The sequence below is a fragment of the Myotis nattereri genome (genome assembly GCF_964212035.1).
Source record: "Myotis nattereri genome assembly, chromosome: 10".
Classification (NCBI taxonomy): domain Eukaryota; kingdom Metazoa; phylum Chordata; class Mammalia; order Chiroptera; family Vespertilionidae; genus Myotis; species Myotis nattereri.
In genome coordinates this window covers 79,365,976-79,374,445 of record NC_138085.1, presented here as the reverse complement: position 1 = coordinate 79,374,445, position 8,470 = coordinate 79,365,976, and the positions used below count along the sequence as shown (strand labels likewise).

Genomic DNA, 8,470 nt, shown 5'->3' with positions numbered 1-8,470 from the left:
TCTCCACCGGGGCTGCATTCCAAGACACCCAGTGCTGCCTGGGACCCAGAACAGCACCAAACCTTATATGCACATAATGGGAAAGTTGTCTCTATAGATTAGGCACAGTATGAGATTAACAACAATAACTAATAATAAAACATAACAATTATAACAATATGCAGTACTGTGTCTTTCTCTATGTGTGTGTGTGTGTGTGTGTGTGTGTGTGTGTGTGTGTCTCAATACCTTATTGTGCTACACTCAGCTTTTCACTTAAAGGAAGCGCTTTACGGCTTCTCTGATGTACTGGAATTGCCGGCATCACTACTCTTGCGTTTGGGGACATGATTAAGTAAAGTTAAGGTGACTTAACATAAGCACTGAGATACCACAACAGTTGATCTGATGACCAAGCCAGCTACTAAGTGAGAAATGGAACAGTACGAGATTTCATCAGGATACTCAGAATAGAGCACAATTTAAAACGTACCGATTGCTTATTTCTGGAATCTTCCATTTAATATTTTTGGACTGCAGTTGACCACAGGTTCCTGAAACCATGGAGATCAAAACCATGGGTAGGGAGAACGACTGTATATATGATTTGTTACTCATAAGAGCTAGGAAGAGCCAAAGAGCTGGGCAAAGGCGTAGAGGGTGGCAGTGCTGGTGTAGATATGATGCTTGGGGGACGTGTGCTCAGAGCGGAATCCGGAGGAAAATGAGGGGTGGTGGGTGGGGCACGGGCGTCAAGGTGGGGTGGGGGTGGGGAATCAAATGCAAACAACTAATGGAATAAGCGTGGCGTGTGTGCAGAGAGAAGGGAGCACCCCGCTGGGCCTGGAATCTGGGTGGCCACTGATGGGTGGGCCTGATTATCTTTATGAACTACCTTAGGCTCTGAGGTTCTAGGAGTCGAAGAGCCCTGAGCCCATGGCCAGCTGGACAGAGAAGGGAGCTCTGAGGACATCGTGCTGCAGGTGGCCAGCTGAACCTGTGCTCTTCTCCCTGGTACAGGCCCCCTGTCCGGGGCCAGATGGGCACACGAGGAACTGTGCAGTGTGTCAGACAACCGTCAGGGCCAGCCTGACTCAGAGACAGGACTTCAGCTAATCCACTGAGAGAGAGAGGCCGGGAGCATCACGTCCCTCTTCCCACGCATCTTCCCACCCAGTGGGTAATCCCTCTGTCTTCCTTCTCTGGACCTGCCACAAGGTACCAAACGAACTGGGTGGCTTCAAGCAATGTTTGCTCTCACAGCTCTGTAAGCGAGATGTCTGAAAGCTTCAGGTGGTTTCTGGCAACCTTCGGGAGTCCTGGATTTGCAGCTACGTAATTCCAATCTCTGCCTTCCTCGTCACAGGGCATTCCCTGTGTCTGTCTTCTTACAAGGCCACCAGTTGCATTGGATGAGGGCTCCTCCCTACTCCAGTATGACCTCCTCTTAACTAGTTACATCCGCAACAACCCTATTTCCAAGTAAGGCCAAGCTCTCAGGTCCTGAGGGTAGGACTTCAACATGTCTTTGTTTTGGTGAGGGGCACAATGAGCCCACAGCGCCGCCCCTGCCACCCAAGCAAGTAATTCCAGTGGCAAGCAATCCCCACTGGAGACACTCAGTTGGCTTTCACGGAAGAACTTGGAGAGCTTTGTTGGCCAAGCAAAGGGTCTTTGGGTTCTGATGGGCACTTCCACGGGTGGGAGCGCAGCCTTAGATGCAGCCAACTCTGCGGCTTTACGTTTCCCTCTCCCCCTCTCCCCCTCTCCCCCTCTCTCCCTCTCCCCCTCCCCCCTCTCCCCCTCTCCCCCTCTCCCCCTCTCCCCCTCTCCCTCTCTCCCCCTCTCCCCCTCTCCCTCTCTCCCCCTCTCCAGTCCTCCCCTGTCCCAGAAATATTTATCAAGAGATTCATATATTCCAGGAACGGTGCCAAGTCCAGGTGCCCAACCGTAAACAAGACAGGAGGAGGGAAAGGCTGTCATTACGTCACCCTTGCCCACAGGTCCTCGGTTCACTCGAGGCCACACAGAACGCCCTGGCCACGCCTGATGTGGCCCTTTCGCGGTCCAAAGAAGCGATGGGCTCCCCCAAGGCTCCTGTGGCTTGAACACCTTGGTTTCTGTACTTACTCCGCATACTAGAGTGGTAGAAGCTGTATGGCCCAGACCAGGCACGGTGGAGAGCGACAGTGTGTGCCATGCATAAGTGCACCGAGACGACAGGCGACACCAGCAGTGTCCCGAGCTGACTGCAGCATACGGTCGCCTCCTGAGGCCTGGTCTACAGGTCCTTCCTCACCCCCGCTGCTCTCCTCTGCGTGTTGTCTACTCTGGCTCCTCTCAGATCACTCTTCCCAGAAGGAACTGCCACATGAGCCTGGCAGAGAGTGGGGAAAGCAAATAGGTAAGGAGATCCTTTTAATAAATATGCCGGATGCTGTCACAGAGGTGCGAGGTGGGTGTTTGGAGAAGCCAGAGGAAGAAGCAATGGAGTCTTTCTGAGCAAGTGCGGCTGGCTTCGCAGAGGACCTGATATCCCTTTAAGGGTGAGTAGCAGTTCCCATGCCAGGGCCAGGTGGGGCGCCTTGGGAAAGAGCATCCTTGTCACGTCTCAAGGTGGAGGAGAGAGTGGTGACTTTTTTTTTTCCAATTACAGTTGACCTATAACATTACAGGGAGTCGTGGGATTTTTCATGGAGCCTTAGGAGGTCTCATCTGTTTCCGGCCCTGCTTTGAGCTAACCCTAAATCATCATGGCCAGGACGCACTGTCCTGGATGCCAGCAGCTCATTCCTACGTCTGACCCTCTGATTTGTTCTGAGGGAGAGCAGCCAAAATGCAGACTGGATTTAGCAAATGAGGCACCAGCAGCTTGGCCCAGGATCCATCCCCAGGCCCCATGGGAGTGAGTCCTTGACAAGCATTGGCCGAGAACAAGCCTCCCTGATGGGTCTGTGCCCCTTGGAAAGCAGCCATCACACATTGTCGCTGCTCCCCAAGAGGTCACTCTAGGAGCAAGACACACCACACGCGCGCACCGTGAGCTCTAGGTCAAACAAAATGTCTGCGGACTGCTGCACACCTCTGTAAGTTTACCGGATATTTTGGGAACACAGGGACCGTGGCAAGTAATTCCAACCGGAGGGACAGGGTTGGCTTTCACTGAAGAGCTTTGAGAGCTCTGATGGCCAAGTCAAATGTCAGAGTAGAGAAGGGGTGGCCCAGAGGTGTGACAACACAGGACATGAGTGAGATGAGAGCAGGCTTTGGGGCTGGCTTCTGGTGCAGGTGGGGAGGAGGGAGCACTGGGGGCAGGTCAGGGAGACAGCCCCAGGTGGCAGCACCAGGAGCTGCTGGGATAGCAGCCATCATCATGCATGGACAACCATCCACACATGCCTTCCCTCTGGCCAAGGTCTAAATGCAAATGTGGCCCTAGCTGGTTTGGCTCAGTGGGTAGCGCATCAGTCTGCAGACGGAAGGGTCCTGGGTTCAACTCTGGTCAAGGGCACATGCCCGGGTTGCGGGCTCGATCCCCATTAGGGGGCGTGCAGGAGGCAGCCGATCAGTGATTGTCTCTCATCATTGAGGTTTCCATCTCTCTCTCCTTCTCCCTTCCTCTCTGAAATCAATAAAAATATATTAAATAAATAAATAGTGAATAAATGCGAGTGCGGTGACTGCCGGGGCAGAGGCAGCGCAGTGAGGAGCAGGGACCACGGAAGCCACACACAGCCCGGCCTGGGAAGGCTTGTCATCGGCTGTGCCCTTTTCTCCACCTCCGGGGAGGCCGGCCCCTCAGCAGCTGCCTGGAGTCCTTCCCATGTGGGTGGTGGAGGTTCGCTGGAGCCATGACTCACCACCGAGCTGGCCTCCATCCAAACACTCTGCGCAGGCCAGGCTGATGAAGCCGCCGGCAAACCCTCCCCAGCCCTTGGCAGCCCCTGGAGCCAGAGGCATGGGCACCAGCAGTGACGTAGGGGGGGAGGTCAAACACCCACCTGGCCCTTGGCTGTGGGCCCTCCTGGCCCAGGAGAGAGCGCCAGGGTCCGCCAGGACATAAGATGAAAGAGAAGAGGAGGCGGCCCGACTGCCAGGTTTCTGATGTGGGTGACGGGGAGCGCCATCCCTGAAAGGGAGAATTCAGCAGAGGAGTGTGCCGAAGGGGAGGGACAGTGAGTTCGGTTTGGGACAGCTGAATGTGGTGTACCTCTGGGTTCCAGGAGGCAGTGCCTGTGAGTTTTTTTTAAGAAGTAAGGTGAGGATGAAAACAAATCTAGAAGGTTTGGTAGGCACATAGTAGGTCCTATGAGAACCTACTGAATGAGAACCCCGGGGCCAGCACTTCAGCTCCCAGCTCAGGGGATGTTTGGGAAGACCCCACGCAGACTGACTTTCCGGGGAAGCACAGAACATCCTTTGTGTGATTATGATCGAAGCAGACAACTGGAGGGCATATTTCAGCTCAAAGTAGCCAAGATGGGGGGCCGGTGGGGGCCTAGCACTGTCAGAAGTCGGTGTGAGGGGCCAGCAAGAGCTTGTCTGGTTGTCTGGAACCGTGAAGATCCGGGAGGCATCCACAGAAGAGATGGCATGTTCTCAACCCTGGAGCAATACTTATTTCCCTTCACGTTTATTGCCCTGGAACTCTGTTGATAGATCTTACATAATCACATTGTTTAAATATTTGCGATGGTGATTACACCACCATTCAATTTTAATTGCCACTGCTGTTAACACGTCAGACATTCTCAAGCAAAATTAATTCGGACCAAACAATTGATTGATGGTCTTTAAAATCAATCCAAACCTTCAGAAATGAACCAGTTTCATAACCCAACATCCTAACCTCGAAGTGAATTTGGACAATAGACCTGATGACCTCCGGAATGTTCCCCCTGAGGCCACACGTTAGTCCTATAAAGAACAGACAGAAATGCAAAGCATGCAGTTGAGAATCACAGAATTTATTTTTATGCAAAAATCCCTTCTTCTTAAAACCAGAAGTAAAAAATAACCAAAGGCAGGGTGGGGGTGGGGAGGGGGGGGGGCGGAATCCCTTCTAGAGCAGGTCCGATGCTTCACTCATCTCTGGGTCCTGGGTTTGATTCCAGTCAAGAGCACATGCCCAGGTTGCAGACTCCATCCCCTGTATGAGGTGTGCAGGAGGCAGCAGAGCAATAATTCTCCTTCATCATTGATGTTTCTATCTCTCTCTCCCTCTCTCTTCTCCTCTGAAATTAATAAAAATATATTAAAAAAAAAAAAAGACAGCCCCATCTATTGTTGCCTTGTTCCAATTGGTACCAAGTTCTTATGTCACACTGGAATGGAGTTCCATTTCCTTTTGTCACTCATAAATTTCACTTTCTAGAACAACGCAGAAAAATTCCAATTCTGATCTGAAGATTCTTTTGAGAACTGAGTCCGCGCGTTAGAGAAACAAACAAACCCAGTCGATGCCACACTCTGCTCCCCCGGGACTATCTGAGGGTAAGGCTCTGGGAAGTTCTGTAGCCAATTTAATTTTACATGGTGGTCCTATAAGTCTACGGGCTTATGGGATAGGAGAAATCTTGGAGAAGGCGTTCTGGACAGTTAGTTAGCTGCTGCAGCTTTACTTCAACGGAATTCCAATACAGAACCGCCTGCCCCAAGACCTGCCTAGGCCCTTGCTCATTGGAGACAGGGGGTCAGTGTTTGGGGAGGAAGGTTAACACACTACAAGGAATATTTATTTCAGAATCAGATCCCATGTACTAATATACAGTGATGATTGTTTCTAATCATATTTATGAGGTTTAATATAATGCAGTCTTTGAGCTGGCATTAAGAAACCCATAGAGAGGTACCTTTGTAAACAAATGTGCACTTCAGTCGGATTGAGTCAAATCGTGCTGGGTTAGAACTCCAGCTCGGCCACTTATTTACAGTATGACCTTAGGCCCTGGCTTCCTCCGATGGAAGATGGGTGTGAACATACTTAACCTTGAAGGGTAGTGGAGGGTTAAGTGAGAAAAGGCCTATCAAGGGCCTGGTGTTCCGCCTGGGTTACAGCAGGTGCTTAATCAATGGAGCGAACAGGGTTCTAGATTCCAATTTTAAACCCCAGAGGAATGATCAATTAACTCCTTTAGAAAATTCAATATCAGGAACAGGCCTATACAATCTATTACAATATATTCAAGGTCATATATGTAAAGTAGTTGCTGATGTTTAAAATTCTGTTGATGTAGAAAGTAATACCGGGCAGGTGGGGTGTGCACCGGGCCGGAGGTGCACATGGGGCCAGAAGGAGAGCATGTCTTTCGAGGCGGGGGTCGTGGTGGCTTTCATCCAGGCTGTGGAGGTGGCGGCTTCCATGGTGATGGCAGCCGCAACAACCACTTCCGAGGTGGAGTGGCGCTCATTTCAGAGGCAGGGGTGGCAGCAGGCAGAGGAGGATTTGGCCATGGGGTGGCCTGGGAGGCTTTAACAAAGGCCAAGGCCAAGCACCTCCAAACATGTGGCGTAATGAGAGAGTCCCTGCATCCCTGGGAGGAGGGCGTGGTTTGTAAATGGACCACAGAGGAAAATAAGGTGCTTACTGCAAGGCTCGGGTTCATTTAGAGAACAAAGAGCACATTGGACAAGTGGGTGAGATATTTGGACAACTTAGAGATTTTCATTTTTCAGTTAAATTGACAGAAAATAGGAAGACACCGTCCTTTAGAAAACGATTGCAGAGGATTTTACCTCGACCTGCAGGTGAGAAGGGACCCCCGAGAGATGGTGGCAGGGGCGGGGCAGGAGGCAGAGGCAGTGGTTCAGAGGTGGTGGCGGTGATGGTTGTAGAGGTGGAGAAGGAGGAAGAGGAGGAGGAGGTCGCCTCACGGGGAGTGTGTAGCAGTTGGCAGAGGAACTTCAGTTGATCTCTGCACTGACCTGCATGAGCTGCTTCTATGGGTCAGACACGTGTTTCTTGGGTGACTCTTGAATAACTCAGATGTCATACAAATGTGAATGCAACAGAATAGGCACTTACGCTCTAACAGAGTGTGCACAAGGGTTTTAATGTTTGTTATGCTGCTTGGAACTGTGGTTAGCTTAATAAGTAGAGTTTTCGTATTTAAAAAATCTATATATATTAAGAATTTTTCAATTTGACTCTTCCGGAAAGGGGCCAGAAATGACCTCTGAAAGTGGCTCGCTACTCACTTGACCCAGAGAACCCTACGAAAGCATGCACATCAAGAGCTCCAAATGTTCGTGTTCACTTTAAGAACACCAGTGAGACCGCCCAGGCCACCGGGCTGCAGATCCGCAAAGCCACCAAATATCTGAGGGTTGTCACTTTACAGAAGCAGTGGGTGCCGTTCCTCATTATAAGGGTGGAGCTGGTAGGTGTGCCCAGGCCAGACAGCGGGGCCGAACACAGGGCCAGTGGCCCCCCAAGGGTGCTGAATTGTCGCTGCACGTGCTCAAAAATGCCGAGAGCCATGCGGAACTGCAGGGGTCAGCTGTGGATTCTCTGGTCACTGAGCGCATCCAGGTGAACAAAGGGAAAGGGGGCGTCCCTTGCTCCCCAGTTGATAAAATGAAAGCCTCCCACATTCATCTTCACGGTTTCAGAGGTGAGGAGAGAGCCTGGCCTTGTCTAAGGCTGGCCTTAGGTTTTAATGGAGGAGATGAGGACAAGGGGACGAGAGACGCCATCTGGCACTGGACGGTGTGTATCAAGCTGTCCAGTCCTGTCATCTCAGGGGAAGCCAGGGGAGGCGCTGCAGGTAGGAAATGAGCACACTTTGCCCCCCCCCCCCGCCTCCCCCGCCCCGACAGCATCCATGGGGCCTGAGGCCTGGCTCTCCTGGCTCAGCTTAGCCATGCTGGGAACAGGGACTGGACGGCCATCCGGGCTCTCTCTGTAACACTCACAGAGGTGGTTACAACCCTCATCTGCTAATATAGTGGGCAGGGTTCTTTAGTGAGCCTGAGGAGGGGTGAGTAGCAAGGTATCTTCTCCCCAGGCTCCCCCAAGGCCTGGATGTGAGAAGTGAGTATTAGATGGAAAGACAGCCTTCTTCAGGCCGGAAGCAGCTGCTGCAGGCAAGGAGCCCCAGGCCGGGGTTCCCACCTCAGGGAGGCCCTGGGACCTTGCTTAGCTAGTCTATGTCTCTGGAGGCACCCAGACCCCGGGGCCTGCAGGGCGTGTCATGTTGAGGACACCGGAGCCAGTGGCCTCTCTCAGCCCTCTGGTCTGGAGAACTATTGGGAAACGAAATGCACCAGACCCCACCCCTCAAAGGAGACTGGAGGCAATTGTGGATTTCAAGGTGAGAAAGAGATGAAAGCCAGAGAGGGTTTCATGAGAAAGTGCTGGGCTGTTTTGTTGGTGCGGTTTGATTTTTTTAAATGTGTTGTGTTCAATCTGGGTTGAAAATCCCAAGGATGTCCAGAAGTTTCTCGCGAGGGAGACGGAAGGGGACTGAGGCAGTGAGGTTCAGGGCGCCCT

General features: G+C 51.9%; 1 pseudogene across 1 annotated transcript; it reads left to right on the top strand.

The window, feature by feature from the left end:
* Positions 1-6,261: 6,261 nt before the first annotated feature.
* On the top strand, positions 6,262-6,865 carry LOC308525936 (H/ACA ribonucleoprotein complex subunit 1-like; annotated as a pseudogene). Its single transcript has one exon. The product of its transcript is annotated as an H/ACA ribonucleoprotein complex subunit 1-like (transcript).
* The last annotated feature ends 1,605 nt before the right edge of the window (positions 6,866-8,470 follow it).